General features: G+C 37.9%; 1 non-coding gene across 1 annotated transcript; it reads right to left on the bottom strand.

The window, feature by feature from the left end:
- Window positions 1–20,999: 20,999 nt before the first annotated feature.
- LOC123463749 lies at window positions 21,000–21,103 on the bottom strand. Its single transcript, XR_006639136.1, has one exon. It is a non-coding gene; the product is annotated as a U6 spliceosomal RNA (small nuclear RNA).
- Between the last annotated feature and the right edge of the window lie 315 nt (window positions 21,104–21,418).

Here is a 21,418-nt window from a genome sequence, read left to right on the forward strand (position 1 = left end):
CAACAGACCCAGTTGTTCCCTTACTGGGCATTTACTCAGCGCAGAAAGATTTGCTCAACCATCTTTATAGCTGCTCAATTCATAATAGCCAAGGGCTAGAATCATCCCATTCATCATAAGATGAATAGATAACTAAGATGTGGTATATCTACATGATGGAATTCTACACAGCAGTAAGGAAAAATGACACAGTGAAATTTGAAGAAAAATGGCTGAACCTGTGACAGATCATTCTTAGTGAACTCACCCAATCACATAATCGCCACATAGTCTCATTCATCTACAGCTCCTAACGTGATTCTACCCAAGTTGCCAAAATATCTAGCAAGCATCTCAAGGACAAGACAATAGAAAGGGTGGGGAGGGAGGGGAAGGTAAGGGAGTAGGTGGAAAACACAAAACTGGATCCAAATGGCAAAGGTAATATAAAATTCTATATCCTGAAAGACAGACCAAATGGTTGAAACTTCAGCAGGACCTTAGAAGGAACACTGGATTCACAAGGCCCTGGAGAGGGTACAATGAAAACTGACCATTATTTCCTCCTGTTTCTGTTTTTCTCTCTCCTTCTACTTCTCTCTCTCCCTCTTCTCTCTCATATCTCATATCTTGATCTCTTTTATATCACTTATCCTTTTCTTCTTTCTCTTCTTGGGTGCTGACCTGTAACTCCTGGTACCAGCAGATGGACATCATCCACAATGAGCTTTTGATCATAGAGACCTACAAGTTCTCCCCACAAAAGACAGATTTATGCAGAGCACTTGATGACCCACCATAGGTTATTTGTAAGACACTACTGCTGAAGACACCATACACTGTTTGCATGTATCATGGAGTAACATGGTTGGAAGCTGGAAGGGAGTCAGTCCCCAAACAGCATGTTTAGTGCTGGAAGGTGCCACATGAGCGACTGGAGGAAAATGACCAATATCTCTCCAAGCAATGCATGGTCCAACCTACTTAGTATCAAACAACCTGATGTGATGTTCATACTAGTGCAATAGTGGCAAAAAGCCATGGTGGGAACCCAACTGCTCTCAATTTGGCTAATTGATCTTCTCAGTGGAACAGAACCCATAACTGGAGCTGGGAAACAAGTCAGAACCATATCCAACAACAAGCCTGCTCACCATTAAACTGCATCTAAAACATAATGGTTATCACATTTACTTAGTGCTCACTTTACTCTCTGTTGGAGAATCTGCTTCTCCTTTTTAGATAGACACAGATCATAAGGAGAGAACCACCCCATCAAGAATAGTTTTCTTGGCAAACACAGAACCAGCACAACAGTGATGGAGATAGACACAGAGAACAATCAACACCTATCATACCAGATATTCAGAGACACAGAGGCTCCCAAGATTTCAACACTGAAGCAGACCTAATATTAACCCAAAATGACTGAGGGAAATTTGAGCAAGAGGGAGTGGAAAGAATGTCAGAGCCACAGGTTGGGTGATGACATGCATAGACATTTCCTCCTACCACAAACTAAAGGCTAACCCCACAATGCATGACCCATATACCCCAACAAGGAGGGTCTCTCTGGAGGGGGGAGGACATGGAGGAAGCTTACAAAAAAACCCACCTTGTTATTTGCCAAGGTTAGCCCATCTGAATTACATCTTATTTTTCAGTGAAAACTAAAAGTCTAGGAATGAAATTTTTAAAATTCTGAAACACCACAGCTGCCAACCCAACAATTATATCTACCAAAATTATATTTCATAATAGAAGGTAAAAGAAAAACTTACCATGATAAAAATCTGCTTTATGAACATATAAGCACCAAGCCAGCCCTAACAAGAGTACTGGATTGAATACTTTGCACTGAAGAGAAAAGCAAATGTTCTCAAGTGGCTACAGGAAGGAAAAAAATGCAGTAATCAACAAAACTGGAAGAAAAAATATGAGGAACTTTCCATGATATAGGAATGGGAAAAGACTTCCTGGAAACAACAACAACAAAAAAAAGAAATAAACAGTATCTCAGGAACTTAAACAATCATTCAACAACTGGGATCTCATGAAACTGAAAACTTTCTTCATAGACAAAAATACAATAAGCAGAGCTAATAGATTACCCACAGAATGGGAGAAAAATTTTCCTGGCTATACAACTGACATAAGCCTAACTTATAGAATCTACAAAAACTCAAAAACTTAACCAATAAAAAGTCAAATGACACACTCACAAAAAGGGGCAGAGAACTGCATAGAGAATTCTCAGAGGAAAAATACAAAGGGCAAAGACACACTTAAGAACATGTTCATCATCCCTGATTATCAGAAAAATGCAAATTAAAATAACTATGAGATTCCACCTTACCCCAGTAAGGATAGCAAACATTAAAAAAATCTAATGTGGGCTGGAGAGATGGCTTAGTGGTTAAGCGCTTGCCTGTGAAGCCTAAGGACCCCAGTTCAAGGCTCGGTTCCCCAGGTCCCACTTTAGCCAGATGCACAAGGGGGCGCAAGCGTCTGGAGTTCGTTTGCAGAGGCTGGAAGCCCTGGTGTGCCCATTCTCTCTCTCTCCATCTATCTGTCTTTTTCTCTGTGTCTGTCTCTCTCAAATAAATAAATAAATAAATTTAAAAAAATCTAATGCAAACACATGCTGGTGAGGATGTGGAAAAATAGGAACCCTCATTCCCTGTTGGTGGTAATGTAAGATGGTACAACCACTATGGAAAGCAATATGAAGACTCCTAGAAAGGTTGACTATAGACTTACCAACAGACCCAGTTATTCCTTTGCTGGGCATTTACCCTCCCTCGTCTTTCTATTTCTTTTATGTTACCTATCTTTTTCTTCCTTCTTTTTTCTTGGTGCTGGCCTCTAACTCTCAGTAACAGAATGTGGTTAATATCCACAGTGAGCTTTTGATTAAAGAGACCTACAAGGTTTCCCAAAATAAGATATATTTTTGTTGGAGTACTTGATGACCTACCAAAGGTTAGTGGTAAGAACCTACTGCTGAAGACACCATATGCTGTTGGTATGGAACATTGAATGACCTGACTGGAATCTGGAAGAGAGCCCATCCCAGACAGTTAGCTTGTCTAGGGCCAGAAAGTGCTACATGATTGACTGGGGGCAAATGACCAACATCTGTCCAAGCAACTCGTGGTCAAGCTACTCAGCAGCCAATAAACTGAGTGAACTACTCAGTGGAACAGAACCCATAGGTGGAGCTGGGAAACAATTCAGAACCATATCCAAAAAATGAGAGAATTAGACAAACAGCCAGTGGGATCTCATGAAACTGAGAGCGTTATTTTACAATTTAGTAAGCCATCAACAGAGTCAATAGGTAACCTACACAATGGGAGAAAAATCTTTATAGCTATAAATCTGACAGTGATTTAATGTCTAGAATATAAAAAAAAACTCAAAAAAGCTGAACAATAAAAAAAAATTAATCAATTCACTCAAAAAAAAAGGGCAGGAAGCCAGGTGTGGTGGCTCATGCCTTTAATCCCAGCACTTGGGAGGCAGAGGTAGGCGAATCACTGTGAGTTCGAGGCCACCTTGAGACTACATAGTAAATTCCAGGTCAGCCTGAACTACAATGAGACTCTACCTTGAAAAAACAAACAAAAAAAGCAGAGAAAAAAAAAAAAAAAAGGGCAGGGAACTGAACAGAGTTCTGAAAGGAAGAAACTACATATATCCGGTAACATCTGAAAGATGTTATTGCAATCCAGTTCACATTGCTGGTAGAAATCACTCAACTAAGATCAGCTTCTGGGAAAAAGAGGTTTATTTGGCTTACAGGCTTGAGGGGAAGCTCCATGATGGCAGGGGAAATGTTGGTACCACCACAGATGTTTAACATCTTTGAATCCCATAGACTTGGTTATGTTGTGTTTTTTAATTAATTTATTTATTTGAGAGCAATAGACAGAGAGAGAAAGAGTCAGAGAGAGAGAGAAAAAAAGAGGGAGAGAGAGAGAGGGAGAGAGAGAGAGAGAGAGAGAGAGAGGGAGGGAGAGAGAATGGGCACTCCAGGGCCTCCAGCCAATTCAAACAAACTCCAGAGGTGAGTACTCCCTTGTGCATCTGGCTAACGTGGGTCCTGGGGAATTGAGCTGCAAACCAGGGTCCTTACGCTTCACAGGTAAGCACTTAATTGCTAAGCCATCTCTTCAGCCCATGTTGTGCTTCTGTTTTTATTTAGTTTGTGAATTTTTTTATTTCTTTATTGGTTTATATGATAAGCTGCTCAATATTATATTGTTCAATGACCAGGAGTTTGTTTTCTCTATAGTTTATCATATTAATTTTTTCTTTATTGCATTGTGGTCAGATAAATACAAGAAGTTATTTTAATTTACCTCAATTTAGTGAGACTTGCTTTGCATCCCAATATGTGATCTGTCTTAAAGAAAGTTCCATGGGCTGCTGTGTATTCTGCAGTGTTTGTATGGAATGTTCTGTAAATGTTCATTAGGTTTACTAAAATATATGTTGTCTTTTAAATCTCTTGTTTCTCAACTAATCTTCTGTCTAGATAAACTATCAGTGACTGAGGGGTATTGGAATTGGTCATTATTATTGTGTTGTGATTCATCCCTGCCTTTATATCTAGTGGATTTTGTTTTATAAAATTATTTGCACCTATTTATAATTGTAATGTCCTGTTGGTGAATTGGTTTTGTTGATTGTTATGAACTGATCTTTAACTTTTCTAATTTTGGTTTGAATTCCATTTTGCCAGATATGACTTAGCCATGCCTGCTTGCTTCCTAGTTCCATTTGCTTGAAATACCTTTATTTCATCCTTCAACCCTAACTTTTCTTTGGTTTTTGCCTACTTTAATTTCTTTTTCTTCAAGGCTTGGTATTCTGTCTTCCACATGATCCATTCTATTTGTGAGGCTTTTCTTGGAGCTTTTTGTTTAACTTAATAATTTTTTTACTTTCAGCTTTACTTTAGTTTGGTTTTTCTTTAGGATCTCTCTATCTTTCTTTGAATTTCAATTACACAACTCTTCGTTAGACTTCCACATTTCATCGGCTTCTTCATTACTTTCCTATGTGTCCTCTTTGAGTTTACTTAGGATTTAATTTATGTATTTATCCATGTTTTCTTTGATTCTTTGTGCATATTTATAATCATTGTTTTGAAGCACTTCATAGGGAGTTTTCTCTAGGTAGCTCTCATGGAGGTCCTCTGCTATGAAATTAGCTTTGTTTTTCAAATTATATTGAGACATACCCATCTGAAGATAATGTGTTGGTCAGGCCTTTCAGATACATCTGTGATTAGAGACCATTTGGAATGGTACTTGGTATTTCTGGGCAGTCATTGTTCTTTGCTCTGCTTTGTGGTGCTTGGAGTTATGTTTTGTTTGGAGGTCCTTTCTCTATCTCTCTTAAGGAAAACATGAAGACAACATTCCATGATGTGTTATTTTTTAAATCATGTTTGTTGATAACTTCCATAAATAGAAACACTATACCCTTATGATAACCCTCTCCTACAACTCTCCCTTTTTCTCTTCTCCAAAACCACCTTGCCACTGAATCTCTTATTTCCAACTCTATTTTGATATTATCATTTTTATGCCCTATTATTCAGTTCTTGTGTAGGTAGTGGACTTTTTTGTGTCTGGAAGACAATATTATAAGGATTTCTTCCCTTTATTTGACTCTAAGATTCTTTCTGCCATCTCTTCTGCAATAGTTCTTGAGCTTTGGAGGGTGTGATAGAGATGTCTCATTTAGTGCTGAATACTCCACTGTCACTTCTTGGCACTCAAGTGAGTTTTGAACTGTCTCACAGTTGTCACTGCCATCTGAAAAGCTTCTCTAACAAAAACGGAGAGTAGTATTAATATATGGGTGTAAGCATAAATATTTAGAGGGAAGTTTTATGAGAAGAATATATCCATTTAGACAGACAACAGCAGTAGTTTTCTCCCTAGGGATTTTGATTTCTCAAGCCCTAGTATATTGATTAGGTTTTTCAGTATGAGGTATGGATCTCTCCCTTGGAGTGGACCTCCAGTCCAATCAGAGAGCAGTTTGTTTCCTCCATAAGAGATGTCACCATTGCACCAGTTGGTTCTTTTGGCCTACCTGGCCAACCATAAATGTTTCAGGGTCCACTTCTGATTAACACTGTTGATGACTTTTCTCCCTCAATAGGCTACATAGGTCTTCCCAGTATCCTGACAGGTAGTCAACAGAAAGTGGCTTCCAGCTCACCTCCAGCTTTATTTCTCAGTGACCTGCAGCTCAAGCATATGGAGTATTCAGCAATAGGGTTTTTCTCTCTAGTTCTGGTGGGCAACCAGTAGTCTTGGAAATATCTTGTAATGCCATCATAGTTTTATGGGTAAATTAGAATTACAACCTACATAAGAGAGTGAATGGTACAGTTGTTTCATATATTTTATAGCTTGTGTTCATAGCAAACATATGTCTTTAGAGAGACCTATTTTATTTCTATTTTCCACATGCTATTTCCCCTTAAAACAACAACTAAGTTCTGTATTTTCTGTAAAGAAACTAGATTTGAGGCTGGAAAAAGAGTATGTCCTGGGAACAAGTAAGGGAATGAGTCAAAGTTCATTGCTCTTCTGGTAAAGAGAATAATTACTGTCTTAGTGAATTTTCCATTTTTCTACATCCTTAATTGCTTCATATCCCTAATCTTTCTAATGCTTACCTAAAACAATCAAGACGTGCTATTTTCTTTCTTTTATTTATTTGCAAGAAGAGAGAGAGAGAGAATGGGCACAACAGACTCTTGATACTCCAGATTCATGTACCACTTTGTGTATGGCTTTATTTAGGCATGGGGGAATTGAACCTTGAGCCATCAGGCTTTGCAAGCAAGTATCTTCAATTTTTGAGACATCTCTCCAACCTGTATATTTATTTCTTAACTAATGTGCTTTGTGGGTTCTTTTTGAGTTTTGTGACATATGTTATGGATTCTGAATTTATTTGCTAAGAGTTACTCTGAGGGATTGTGAAAGCCTGTTAAAACTTTGTGTCTATTTTAAATATCTTAATTCATGTGGAAACTAAAACCATCAAAGTTCTTAAAATAATACAAGATTGGTTGATTCTCAAAATAATGTAATAGCAGTATTCCCTGTTAGCACACAAGATTGTTAACCATTTTCCCTCATCAGCTCATGTCACACTTTCCAGCCCCATAAGAGCAGGCCATCTGAGAACTGGATTATTTCCAGATTTAATCTGGATCTCTCAAAGTTCTCAGTCAGCAGCTTGTGGTGTCTTCAGTAATAGGGTGTTACCTTTTACCTCAGATGGGTAATCAAGTGCTTTGACAGAAGCCAGTCTTGTTTTGGGGACCTCATATGTCTCTATTATCAATAGCTCAATGTGTATTGCAAAAAATTTCTGGTACTAGGAGTTACATGCCAGACAAATGTTTTCATCCCACCCTCTCCAGGGTCCTTCTTACTCCAAAATTCCTGCATACTCCTGTTGAGGGTTGTATATGTATTTTGCTATCCAGAAGAAATGTTTCTATGGAACAAATTCATTTTGGATTTAGTTTGTGTGTATGTCCCCTGCCCTACCATTTTCCTTCCCTGATAAACTTATTTCTCTACTATCTGATCTTTGAGTTGCCTGTCAGGTATGCCTGCAACTCAAGGTGTTCCAGGTTAAGAACCACAGATGTGGGAGAACATGCAGCATTTGTCTTTCTTCGTTTGTGTGTGTTTTCTCAGTATGATCTTTTCCAAGTCCATCCATTTTTCTACAAATTTCATTGTATCATGTTTCCTCACTGTAGAATTCCATTATGTATATGTACCACATCTTTATCCAATCATCAAATGATGTGCATTATGTTGTCTCTAATTCTTAGCTATTATGAACTGAGCAGCTATAAACATGGTTGAACAAATAGCTCCACAGTAAAAAGTAGAGCTTTGGGGGTAGATTTCCAAAAGAGGAATAGCTGGGCTAGTTGGTAGTCATATTTTCTCTTTTTCTCAGGAGTCTCCATATTGATTTTCATAGTGGTTGTACAAGTTTTCTTTCCTATCAGCAGTGAATGAAGGTTCCTATTTCCCCACATCCTCACCATCATTTATTGTTGGCTGATTTTTTAATGATTGCCATCCTGCCATCTCATAGTTGTTTAAATTTGTATTTCCCTGATGGTTAAGGATGTTGAACTTTGTCTTGAAGTATTTTCTTAAGTGGCTATTTGTATTTCCTCCATTAAGAATTCCCTATTGCCCCATTGTGTTGAGTGAATTGTTCAATTTTTTTATTGTTTAGTTTTGAGTTCATTGTAGATTTTAGATATTAGGTCTCTGTCAGTGGCATAGGTGGTGAAAACTTTCTCACATTCTGTGGGTAGTATGTTTATGGTATATTTGTCTGTACAAAAGCTTTTAAGCTTCATAAAATCTCACTGTTTGAGTGATTGTTTAATTTCCTGAGGTACTTGGGATATTATTCAGGAAGTCTTTCTCCACTCCTATATCATGGAGAGTTACTCCTATTTTTTTTATATTAGTTGAAGAGTTTTAGGTCTTCTATTGAGGACTTTAATACATTTGTAGTTAAATTTTGTGAATGGCAAGATGAGTGGGTCTAATTTCATTTTTCTACATGTGATTATCCAATTTGACTAGCACCATTTGTTGAAGATGCTATTTCTTCTCCAGTGAATGTTGATGGCTTCTTTGTCAAAGATCAAGTAGCTATAGTTGCTTGAATTAAGGGCTGGGTCTTCAATTCTGTTCCATTGGTCTACATGTCTGTTTTTATGTCAGTACAATGTTAGTTTTATTAATTTATTTATGAGAGGAAGATTAGATAGATAGATATGAGAGAGAGGGGGAAAGGGGGGGAAAGAGGGAGGGAGAGATGGGTAGAGAGAATGGGTACATCAGGGCATCAAGCCACTACAAATTAACTCTACGAAACATGTCCCACCTTGTACATCTGGCTTATGTGTGTCCTGAGGAAACAACATGGGTCCTTTGGCTTTGCAGGAAAGCTCCTTTACTACTAAGCCATCTTTCTAGCTTCCATGCTGTATTTGTTACTATGGCTTTGCAGTATAGCCTTAGATCGGGTATGGTGACATCTCCAGAGGTTTTTTTTTTTTTTTTTTGCTGAGGATATAATTGGATATCCAAGGCTTTCTGCCATTCTGTATAAACTTTGTAATTATTTTTTCTCTCTCTGAAGAGTGATGTTGAGATTTTTACTGGTATTGTGTTGAATCTGTATATGGCTTTGGTAGTATTGCCATTTTCATAATATTAATTCTACTGAGCCAGGAACATGGAAGTAATTTCCATGTTATCATGTCCTCCTCATTTTTTTTTCATTGATTCAAACAATGTGCTATTTATTTGAGATTTGCTTTATATCATCTTTTCTTTTCCTTTTCACAATTTTTATTAACATTTTCCATGATTATAAAAAAATATCCGGGCTGGAGAGATGGCTTAGCGGTTAAGTGCTTGCCTGTGAAGCCTAAGGACCCTGGTTCGAGGCTCGGTTCCCCAGGTCTCACGTTAGCCAGATGCACAAGGGGGCGCATGTGTCTGGAGTTGGTTTGCAGAGGCTGGAGGCCCTGGTGTGCCCATTCTCTCTCTCTCCCTCTATCTGTCTTTCTCTCTGTGTCTGTCACTCTCAAATAAATAAATAAATAAAAATTAAAAAAAAATATCCTATGGTAATACCCTCCCTACCCCCCCCCACTTTCCCCTTTGAAATTCCATTCTCCATCATATTACCTCCCCATCTCAATCATTGTACTTACATATATACAATACCAACCTATTAATTACCCTCCTCCCTTCCTTTCTCTTCCCTTTATATCTCCTTTTTAACTTACTCTATTTTTTCTTAAATGTTTTTATGTTTTATGTTTTATGGTTATTGTTATAGTGGCATCCAGCTTAGGTAGGTAAACAAAGGCTCTCTGATTGGCTAAGAGATCTGCACAATGGAAAGGAACCCTTAGCTGGAACTGGGAACCAAGTCAGAATCCTATGGAGACCAAACTCATGGATCTCAACAAGAAGCTCCAACCAGTCTTTAGCCAAAAGAGAGGCTACACCCACAAAACTTTCTTAATTAATAATACTTATTCTATTGTACCTATGCTGACCTCAGTCTCTATTGGAGAATCTGTTTTTCTTTTTCAGAAAGCAGCTAGAATGAGGAGATAAACTACCCCTAGCACATCAACCAGGGCCCAGGTAAAACTACAGAGTAGTTGTCAAGTTGATCAATTGTGCTGCTTCAATATTAAGCCTGTCAACCAGCACCAGAGTCATGGAGACAGACACCAAGTATACTCAAAATGTATCAAGGCAGAAATCCAGAACCTGCTGAGAGCACAACAGTGAAGTGGAATTTAAACATACCTACCATGGCTCAGGGAACTTCATGGAATGGGGACTGGAAAGATTTTAAGAGCCACAGACTGGAAAGGAATGTCCAGAGGCACTTCCTCCCCCTACAATGGCCGGCTGATGCCTTCACATCTCATAACCAACAAACTTAGGAGGAATACCATCAACCCTACTGAGGAGGACTTTCAGTGGAATGGGATCAGGGAAGAGGGAAATAATGGTACTAATATATGATGTGTCCATAAAACTTTCTATTTAATAATAAAAGAAGAAAATAAAATAAATTATACTCTATTAACTGATAATATGATTGCTGAATTAAACCTAGCATTATAGAGCTCTAAAGTCACTAGATGAAAATCAGAGAAGTATCTCAGTGACAGAGTGATGGCCTAGAATATTTGAGAGCCTAAGTTCAATAAATAATTACATAAATAAATTTGAAAATAAAAAAGTAATAAAATATTGGTTAATTCTCAAAATAATGCTATACTGGTTGATCAAGCTGTTTTACTGTGTGTGGTTTCTGTTAACAATGAGCTTCTCCTTTCTTACATTCTTGGGAGTATGGAGAGGTTTTATTTTCATATATTCATATTTTATGAAGAGAAAGATAAAGAAACAGACATTTAAAATATGAATCTTAATGGAGGGAAACTGAAAGTATGACTTTCACTGAGAGTTCAGCCAACTGTTCTGTACATACTCTGCCATAGCTAAGTGTGTTTGTGTGCATGTGCACATGCATGCATGCATGCAGATATGCATTTAGTGTCCTGGAGATAACTTTGTATGTTGTTACACCTCAGGTGCTGACCATCTCTTATTTATTTATTTATAATTTATTTATTTATTTATGAGAGAGGCAGAGAGAGAGAGAATGGGCACACAAATGCTTCCAGCCACTGCAAACAAACTCCAGACGCATGTGCCACCTGTGCATCTGGCTTATATGGGTACTGAGGAATTGAACCTGGGTCCTTAGACTTTGCAGGCAAGTGCCTTAATCACTAAGACACCTTTCCAACCCAAGATGACCACCTTTTTTGAGACAGGGTTTCTCACTTCCCTGACACTTGCTAAGTAGGCTAGACTGACAAGTAAACCTCATATTGTGTTCTCAGTGCTGGGATTATAGGTGCATTTCACCATGCCCATCATTTTATACATGGTTTCTGGGGATTGGACTCAAGTCTTCATGCTTAAAAGGTAAGTACTTTAGCAACTGAGCTATCTCCCTAGCCCTCTAATTTCTGGAATGAGAATTTTATTATTAAATGCTAAGGATTTTCTCTGGTCTAGTAAAGTGAGACATACTATTTTTCAAAACACAACATAAGCATAAAACTCTTTCTTCAGTAACTTCTGAGCACCAATAAACTGACATATCTTTTCAGTCTGATGGGTTTTTTTTTTTTTAAAAAAAAAAAGAGATCACAGAATCTCAAATAAGAATCTTCATGGAGGGACACATATTACTCAGAAAGTTCAGGTCAGGAGTTATTAATGTGGTAGGCAAAAGAACTATTTTATTATACACGAATACATGCTAGTGACTTAGATATGGTTTCTTTCATGGAAATGATATGATAGAAACACTGTAGACAAACTTCCTCAGTTCTGTGTGTTTCCTCTTGTCACTTCTAGAACACATCTGACTGGCGCTACTTGAGTTGTTCATAGGGCTAGTGTAATGTGACCTATAGGTCTGGAAACATGACATCTGAGCTTAAGTGCCACTTAGGTTTCTTTTCTCTGCTATCAGGAGTGATCACACCTCTTTGGACTTTGTGCTTTTAATCTCTGAAATGGAAATGATAGCCCATTTTATTTTTATTTCATGGGGCTACAGATGAAATTGAAATGCAGAAAATCTTTGTAAAATGCTATAAATGGTTCCCAAAAGAAATTTTGTTAGTATTGTTATAAATTTCAATAATCACATGGGTTTTGAAAAACATCATGAATAGTGGTGAGGAGCAAACCTGAAAGATAGCTGAGCTGTACAATATGAATATAGAAAGAATTAGAGTCATATTGACAGTATTGGAAAAAAGCATGGTATGATTGTCTGATCATTTTCATTTTCCCTTACTGACATTTTATGGCTCCTATGGTATTTCATTGACTCCTCTTTCTACCTCTGGTCTTCCTACATTGATCTCAAGACAGCAAAGGAATTTTGAGTCTCTTCTTGGGCTGCTCCATTACTTTATGTTGTTAAGACATCCCTATTACTCTCCAAAAGACTGTTTTATAAGAATGCTGAAACCTTGAACTCTCCTAGTGAAGGAAAATGTGGCTGCATACTGTAAAAAGGAAAAATTGCAAGGCATCTGGAAAGAGTGCCCAGAGAATGCAATATGCCTTGGTAACCAACTGGCTAACTATATTCTGTTCTCTCATTCTTTTATTCCCTTTAGACAGCCTTGGTTTCTTTTCCAACCCTAAGCATTAATGACTTCTTAATTTGGCACAACCATGCATAGCTATTGGAGAGAGAGAGGACCCTTCCAGACTACATTGGTCATGGCCTGTTTCAATTGGCCAGAGGAGATGATAGATGCATAGCAGTTGCTGCTGTCAGTCCAACTCCATTGCTTAGTCCCCAGAGATTGTTGATAATCATTAATAGCCAGTCAGCTGCTCAGTAAGGAGCCTCAGGATCAATATAGTGGCTCTCAGAAGATAATAGTATCTCAGTCCCATGTGTATATTGATATTCACATCAGCTCAAAACTTGAGGCTAAGTATGACCTCCCAAAGTCAGAAAGGCAGCTTTGTAGATTTCACTTATCTGTTTATTCTAGAGTTTCTGAGAGGTCTTAGCACCAGTGGGATTGTGCCTCCTTCCTCAACATTTACTTGCACTCAGGTGTATTCTATTTCACAGTTTAAATGAATGCAGTATTCTGATTGTATGCCTGGCAAGTGTTGTAAGTGCTAGTTTCAAAAACACGTGTCAGTGTCCAGCTGGCTCTATGATGCCTGGTCAAACCTTTCCCAATTTGCTTAACTTTTTCCAGCAAGCAAAAGAGTTCCCTTCAGGAATGAAGGCTGGCCTATTAACAACCGTATTGTACACAAAGTTTGTGCTGTGCCAGCAGTTCTGGAACTTAGTTTGAGTTCTGGGATTGTGGCTAGTTGTAGGTGGGAATGGAGTTAGATCTTGTTTCCTATGTAAACCAGACAGTGCTAGATTCAGTCCATGTGTAAGTGCAAGATGCCAGCTCTGAATCTGGCTCTTTACAGAATGGCTGAGTATTGTCTGATGGATTCATGACTCCACAATGAATACCAATAACCCCATTGAGGAGGACCTTTAATGGAATGAGGGTAGAGACAGGGAACATAAAAGTATAACCCAGTAGGAATATGATCAATATGCAATGTGTTCATATGGTAAAGTTCACAATAAAATTATGTTGTTAGGCAGAAGGTGGAACTTGGGACTGACTGAGCCTGGCAGCTGTTGCCATCCATCACTCTCTCCCTGTTAATGAGAAGAGTGCAGGACCTGCTGACGAGCAGGATATGCTGACGGCTGTAAATGAGGAGATCATTATTTGGGCTTGCAAGAGAAACCCTTGCAATGTTGCAGTGAACATATATTCATATAAGCCAGTTTATTAGGTTAAATATTTTTCAAATTCAAAAATATTATATAAATACTGTGCCATTGCATAGTAATTTTGTAACTTATTATCTGACTACATGGTTTATGATTAATGACTTATTTGGGCAAATTGACACAGCTAAATGTGATGCCTAAATATATCCTTAATGTTTAGGATTAGAAACATAAAACATAAATTATTATAAATTGCATCTGAATGGTAAAAAGTGAAAAATCAATTTGCCTTCTAATGGAACTTATATAGATAAGCTAAGTGAATATTTTAAAACGGCAAGGCCATGAAACTTTTCTTTTAAACAGTACTTTTTGTTTTTTATTTTTATTTTTATTTATTTGAGAGAGACAGACACAGAGAGAAAGAGGAGAGAGAGAGAGGTGGGGTGGGGGAGAGAATGGGCGCATCAGGGCCTCCAGCCACTGCAAACGAATTCCAGTTGCTTGTGCTCCCTTGTGCATCTGGCTAACGTGGGTCCTGGGGAATCAAGCCTAGAACCAAGATCCTTAGGCTTCACAGGCAAGCGCTTAACCACTAAGCCATCTCTCTAGCCCTAAACAATATTTTTAATAAATATATTTCAATGTTTTGAAATGATAGTCAAATACTACATTAAGGTATCAAAAGTGAATATTCCTGGCATTTTGCTTTGTTTTGCTTTTTTTAAGGTAGGGTCTCACTCTAGCACAGGCTGACCTGGAATTCACTATGGAGTCTCAGGGTGGCCTCGAATTCATGGCAATCCTTCTACCTTTGCCTCCTGAGTGCTGGGGTTAAAGGCATGTGCCACCATGCCTGGCCTGGCATTTTTACATAAACATATTCAACTTCACAAAAAATTATTTCCCTGTTCTTGAAGATTTGTTGACAGCTGTATCACCTGTTGACAGTGGAAATGTGTATGTGTGAACTGATCAGACAATGAAAACAATCAAGCTACACTTTCAACCCATACTGACAAAAACATATAATGGCAGGATATCCAACTACAAAAGAATATTCAAGAGTTTTAAAGTTAATCACTTAAATAAAATAGCACTTATCAAAACCACAGGTTATCTTACAGAATGGACCAATAAGAAGATACATCCATTAGAGCCCTGAAGCAGTGAATATGTTTATATCTGGCACATTCCTGAAGAAGCCATGAAAACAGTCCCATAATTGTCTGTGGTACTGAATCTCCTAATACACAGAACTATCCATGGACTAAAACTGGAATTCCCTTTTGGTGATGGATACTATATACTATTGTTGTGGGTCAGTGGTTGGAGTTCAGACATAAATCAGAGGTGTTCTAAGGCCACTACTAAGGCCACAAGACACGCTTTCCAAAGTGGATGCAAGGCAGGTGTGGTGGTGCATTCCTTTAATTTGGGAGGCTAAGGTAGGAGGATCGCTGTGAATTTCAGGCCCGCCTGAGACTACATAGTAAATTCCAAGTCAGCCTTGGCTAGAGCAAAACCCTACCTCAAAAAAAAAAAAGTGGATGACCCCTGCTGAGAGTTTAAAAAACCCAAGTATACTTAAAGAGCAGAAACCAGATATCTGACGTTCTAACTGTTATTACTGTCCAGTCCACTAGGAGAAATGTGCTTCACTTGGTTACTCCCAAAAATGCATCTCACTTCACTGATCACATTAATGATGATTTTTTCTTTTATGTTTATTATTATTATTAACAACATGTTTTGTATGGATATATCATGTGTTGGTGCCCCCTTTTCCCTCATTCCTGCCCCCCCCCCAACAATTCCATTGGAGACGCTCTTCTGTGGGGTTGCAGGTATTCACCCATGGGATTGTAGTTTATGTCTTGTGAGAGCAGTGGTCATTTATTTTTGGGGGGGTGGGGGAGATGCCTCTGGGTTGAGAAGAAGCTCTTACAATCTTTCTACCCCCTCTTCCACAAAATTCCATGAGCCATAGGGGGCAATTTTTTTTAATTTTATTTATTTATTTGAGAGCGACAGACACAGAGAGAAAGACAGGTAGAGGGAGAGAGAGAGAATGGGCGTGCCAGGGCTTCCAGCCTCTGCAAACGAACTCCAGACGCGTGTGCCCCCTTGTGCATCTGGCTAATGTGGGACCTGGGGAACCGAGCCTCGAACTGGGGTCCTTAGGCTTCACAGGCAAGCGCTTAACCGCTAGCCATCTCTCCAGCCTGGGGTAAGTTTTAAGTCTACTTCAGTGATGAGCTCTTGGGAGCCTCTGGATCTCTACTTTGGTAGGTGTTGAGTACCCTCAGACTGTGTCACCTATACCCAGGCGCTGGTTTCCAGGAACAGTGTGAGAGCTGCACTCTTGCACTATTCCCCATTCTTCTGTGGATTCTGCTGTGGCTTGGCTGAAGTGCGAGGGGTAGTATATCTCCTCTGGTCATGCTACCTTCTGAAAAAGAAGAACAGATTCTCCAAAGGAGAGTGAAGTCAGCATAATTTTATTATTAATTTAGGGGAAATTTGATATATGTAACCCCTATTTTAGCCAAAGACCAATGAGAGCTTGACATTGGAGAGAATACTCTTTGTCTCCATAGGATTCTGATCTGGTTCTGAAAGGATCTCTAAGCTATCGGTCCCCACTGAGGCTGTATGCCACTATTGCACTGGCATTTACATCATGTCAGGGTGTTTGCTTCTGAGTAGCTTAGACCTCTGGTTGCTCAGATCATTGTTGGCTCTATTCTCCCAGTAGCTTCCAGCACTAAGCAGGCTGTCTGGAGACTGGTTTTCTTCTGAATTCCATCCAGGTCTCTCTGTGCTCTGTGTCAGCAGCATATGGTATCTTCAGCAACACGGTAATCAAGTGTTTGACAGAAAGCTGTTTTGATTTGGGGACCTCATCTCTAATCAACAGCTCAATGTGGGTACCAACCAATCTCTGGTACTGGGAGTTACGGGTCAGAGACAGAAAAAAGAAAACACTTTTAAGCTTAGGCTTCATCCCATTATCACCAGAACTCTACTTTTCAGGTGCTCCCCACTTACTCCTTTTGAGGGTTGTATCTTTTAGGCTATCTCCAAGGATTAAGGTTTCTATGGTAGCAGCTCATTTTGGAGTTAATTTTGTGTTTGTTTTCCCCTCTACCCTTTCCCTCCCCTTCCCCTAAATCCTTCCATCCTTATTGTCTAGGCCTTGAGTTGACGATCATGCATGACTGCAACCTGAGCAGGTCCAGAATAGGAATGGAAGATAAGTGAAACCATGCAGCATTTGTATTTCTGTTATTGTGTGACTTCACTGAGTATGATCTGTTCCAAGTCTATAAATTTCATTGTATTGTCTTTTCTTATTGCTGAGTAGAATTCCATTGTGTAAATGTATCACAGCTTTGTTATCCATTCATCCAATGATGGACAACTTGGTTGATTCCAGTTCTTAGCTATTATGAATTGAGCAGCTATAAACATGGTTGAGCAAATGTCTCTGTGTTGATTCATGAAGCAATTAGGATAGAAGCCCAGAAAGGGAATAACTGGGTCTGTTGATAGCCCTATGTTCATTGTTTTCAGGAATCTCCAAATTGGTTTCTGTAGCATTTATACAATTTCACATTCTCACCAACAGTGGATGAGAGTTCCTCTTTCCCCACAACCTTGCCAACATTTGTTATTGTTAGACTTATTAATGATTCCCATCCTTATTGGAGTAAGGTGAAATTGCATGATTTTAATTTGCACTTCCCTAGTGGTTAGGGATGTTGAACATTTTCATAAGTGTGTTAGCCATTTGTAATTCTTCCTCTGATAACTGCCTATTCAGTTATCTGCTCCATTGTTGGAATGGGTTGTTTGATTTTTTTTATTCTTTTTTTTGAGTTTTTTTTTTTAATATTATAGGTGTTAGGTTTCTGTCAGTGTTAGAGCTGGTGAAGATTATTCTCCAATTTATTGGGCCTGTTTATCGTGTGCTTGTCTGTGCAAAAGCATTTTATCTTCATTGGTTGAGTGATTGTTTAATTTACTGGGCTACTGGGGTCTTGCTTAAGAAGTATTTCTCCACTTATGTATCATGGAGAGTGCCTCCTATTTATTCTTCCAGTAGGAGAAGAGTTTTGGGTCTTATATTGAGGTCTTTAATCCATTTGGACTTGATTTTTTACATGGAAAATTAGTTTCTAGCTATAGCTATTCTTGACCTAAGATCTGAGTCTTCAGTTCTGTTCCATTGGTCTATGTTTCTGTTCTCATGCCAATACCATACTGTTTTTGTTCCTGTGGCTTTGTAACATAGTATGATGATATCTCCAGGGGTATTTCTTTTGATGAGGATATGTTTGGAAACCCAAGGCCTGCTGCCATTCCATATGAATTTTGAGATCATTTTTTTTCAATCTTTGTGAAGAATGATGCTTGTATTTTAATTGGTATAGCATTGAATCTGTATATTGCTTTTGGTAGAATTACCATTTTCACAATATTAATTCCACCTATCCAGAAGCATGGGAGATCTTTCCATCTTCTCAAGTTCTCCTCCATTTCTTTCTTGAGTTTGAGGGTTTTATTTTAATGTTTTTATTATATAGGTCTTTCACATCTTTGGTTAGTATTATTCCAATGTATTGAATTTTTTGTTGTTGCTATTGAGAATGGAACACCAAGACTGATTATTTCTCTGTATATTTTTTTCTTGGCATAAACAAAGGTTGCTGACTTTTGTGTGTTCATTTTGTATCCCCCCACTTTACTGAAGGAAATAACCACCTTTAGAAGTTTTGAGATGGGGGCTTTTAGGTAACTTATATATAGAATCATGCCATCTGCAAATAGAGCTAAATTGACTTTTTCCTTTCTAGTTTGATTTCCCTTTATTTCTTTCTCCTGTCTTATTTCTTGGGCTAGTACTTCTACTACTATGTTGAAGAGCAGTGGTGAGAATGGACGTCCCTGTCTTGTTTCCAATCTTAATGAGAACTCCTTGAGTTTTTGCCCACTAAGTATTATTTGGAGTTTGGGTGCTTTATATATAGCCTTTATTATGTTGAGATACGAACTCTCCATGCCTATTCTTTCCAGTGTTTTAATCATGAAGTGGTGTTGTATTTTGTCAAAGGCTGTCTCTGAATCAATTGTGATGATCATGTGGCTCTTATGGTTAAGTTTATTTATTTGGTGAATCACATTGACCGATTTCTGTATGTTGAACCACCCCTGCATCCCTGGGATGAAGCCACTTAATCAAGGTGGATAATGTGTATGATGTGCTATTGGATTCAGTTTGTGAGGATTTTGTTAGGATGTTTGCATCTAAATTCATCAGGGATATAGGCCTGTAGTTTTCTTTTCTTGTTGCTTCTCTGTCTAGTTTTGGTATTAGCATGATGCTAGCTTCATAAAAAGAATTGAGGAGGATTCCTTGTTCTCTGATTATGCAAAACAGTTTGAGAAAAATTGGTTTCATTTCTTCAATGAAGGTTTGACAGGATTTGGCTGAGAAGCCATCCTGTCCTAGAATTTTCTTTTTGGGGAGGTTTTTGATTATCCTTTCAATCTCAATGGATGTTGTAGATTTATTAAGGAGATTAATCTGCTATGACTTTGGTTTTGGTAGGTATTAGGTGTCTAGGAATTCATCCATTTCTTACAGATTATCCAATTTTGTGGAGTAGAGATTTTGGATGTATGCTCTGATGCTTCTTCTAATTTCACTGTTTTCTGTGTGACCTCTCTTTTCTCATTTCCGATTTTGTTATTTTGAGACTTATTTTTGTTTTCTTGCCGAGGGGTTTGTCAATCTCATTTATTTTTTAAAGAACCAGCTCTTTGTTTCATCAAATTTTTTGGTTTCTAATTCAATAATTTCTGCTTTCATCTTTATTATTTCTTTCCATCTGGAGCTTTTAGTGTTGGATTCTTATTGTTTTTCCAGGGCCTTTAGGTTGACAGTTAAAGGTTACTAATTTGAGATCTCTCTGTCTTTGTTATGAAGGCATTTATCACTATGAATTTTCCCCTTAGTACTGCCTTCATTATGTTCCATAAGTTTCAGTAGGTTGTATTTTCATTATCATTCCGTTATAAGAAGTCTTTTTTTTTTTTTTTTTGTCTCTTTCACAACCCACTTGTTTAAAAGTGTATTGTTTAGTCTCCAGGAGCTGGTGGAGTTTTTAATGAATCTCTTGTTGATTTCTACCTTTAAAGTTAGAAAAAGTATTGTGATCTGATTTGATACATGAAGTTAATTCAATTTTTCTGAATTTATGGAGTCATGCTTTATGGCCTAATATATGGTCTATTTTGGAAAAGGTACCATGGGTGGCTGAGAAGAATGTGTACTCTATAGAGTTGGGGTGGAAAGTTCTGAAGGTGTCCGTTAGACCTAGTTGATCTATAGTGTTGTTGAACTCTATTATTCCACTGTTGATTTTCTGCTTGGATGATCTGTTTATTGATGATAAGGGAGTATAGAAATCTCCAACTATGATGGTGTTGGTGTTTATTTCTGTTTTGTTGTTAAGCAGGTTTTGTTTTATTAAGCTGTGGTGCACCTATGCTTGGCACACATAGATTTATGATTGTGATGTTCTCATGTTGGATCATTCCCTTGATGAGTAAAAAGTGGCCTTCTTGTCCTTTTTGATTACTTTTGGTTTGAAGTATATTTTATCAGATACTAATACAGTAACATCTACTTGTTTTTTTATTTCCATTTGCTTGGAATATCATTTTCCATCCTTTTACCCTGAAAAGATAACTATCTTTAGCAGTGAGGTGGATTTCTTGAATACAGCAGATAGAAAGGTCCAATTTTTTGATCTGCCCTGGCAAATTGTGTCTTTTGGTGAGGTCAGACCATTAATATTTAAGGTTATTACTCTGAGGTTCAAATTAATACTCACCATGAGGAGGTGCTTTATGGGGTTTGGTGCTTCCTTGTGTTTTGTACTTTTTTGAACCTGGTCTACTTTTGGTTATTGTGTTGTTCTTCTTGTTGGCTCTTGAGATTGGTTGTTTGACTCTTCTGTGTGGAGTATTCCCTGAAGTATAAAAATATGGAACACTTCACAAATTTGTATGTCTTCCTTGCACAGGGGCCATGTTAATCTCTGTATCATTCCAATTTTAATATATGTGCTGCCAAAGTGAGCACTAATGATCAGATATTTTTAGTTAAATTTTTCTAGTAGTTCAAGTTGAGATTTGTTTCCCCTCTTGTTCCCCAGAACAAGAAAAGTAAGTTAAATGCTAGTTAATGAAAGAAGTAATACTTTAATAATTTTTATTTTTAGTAACCTCTCTGAAGTGTGAAGGTGAAGAGGAAAAACAAAAGATGAATTTTTAGAGCTTTTCTTCTTTCCCTTATCTTCACATAGGGTTATGACTTCCCAAATGCCTATTGGCATTTATTAGTTCATGTTTATTGCACACTATATTTGCAGTGATACATATATAAAGTCAACATTTG

The sequence above is a fragment of the Jaculus jaculus genome, chromosome 9 (assembly GCF_020740685.1).
Source record: "Jaculus jaculus isolate mJacJac1 chromosome 9, mJacJac1.mat.Y.cur, whole genome shotgun sequence".
NCBI classification, from domain to species: Eukaryota; Metazoa; Chordata; class Mammalia; order Rodentia; family Dipodidae; genus Jaculus; species Jaculus jaculus.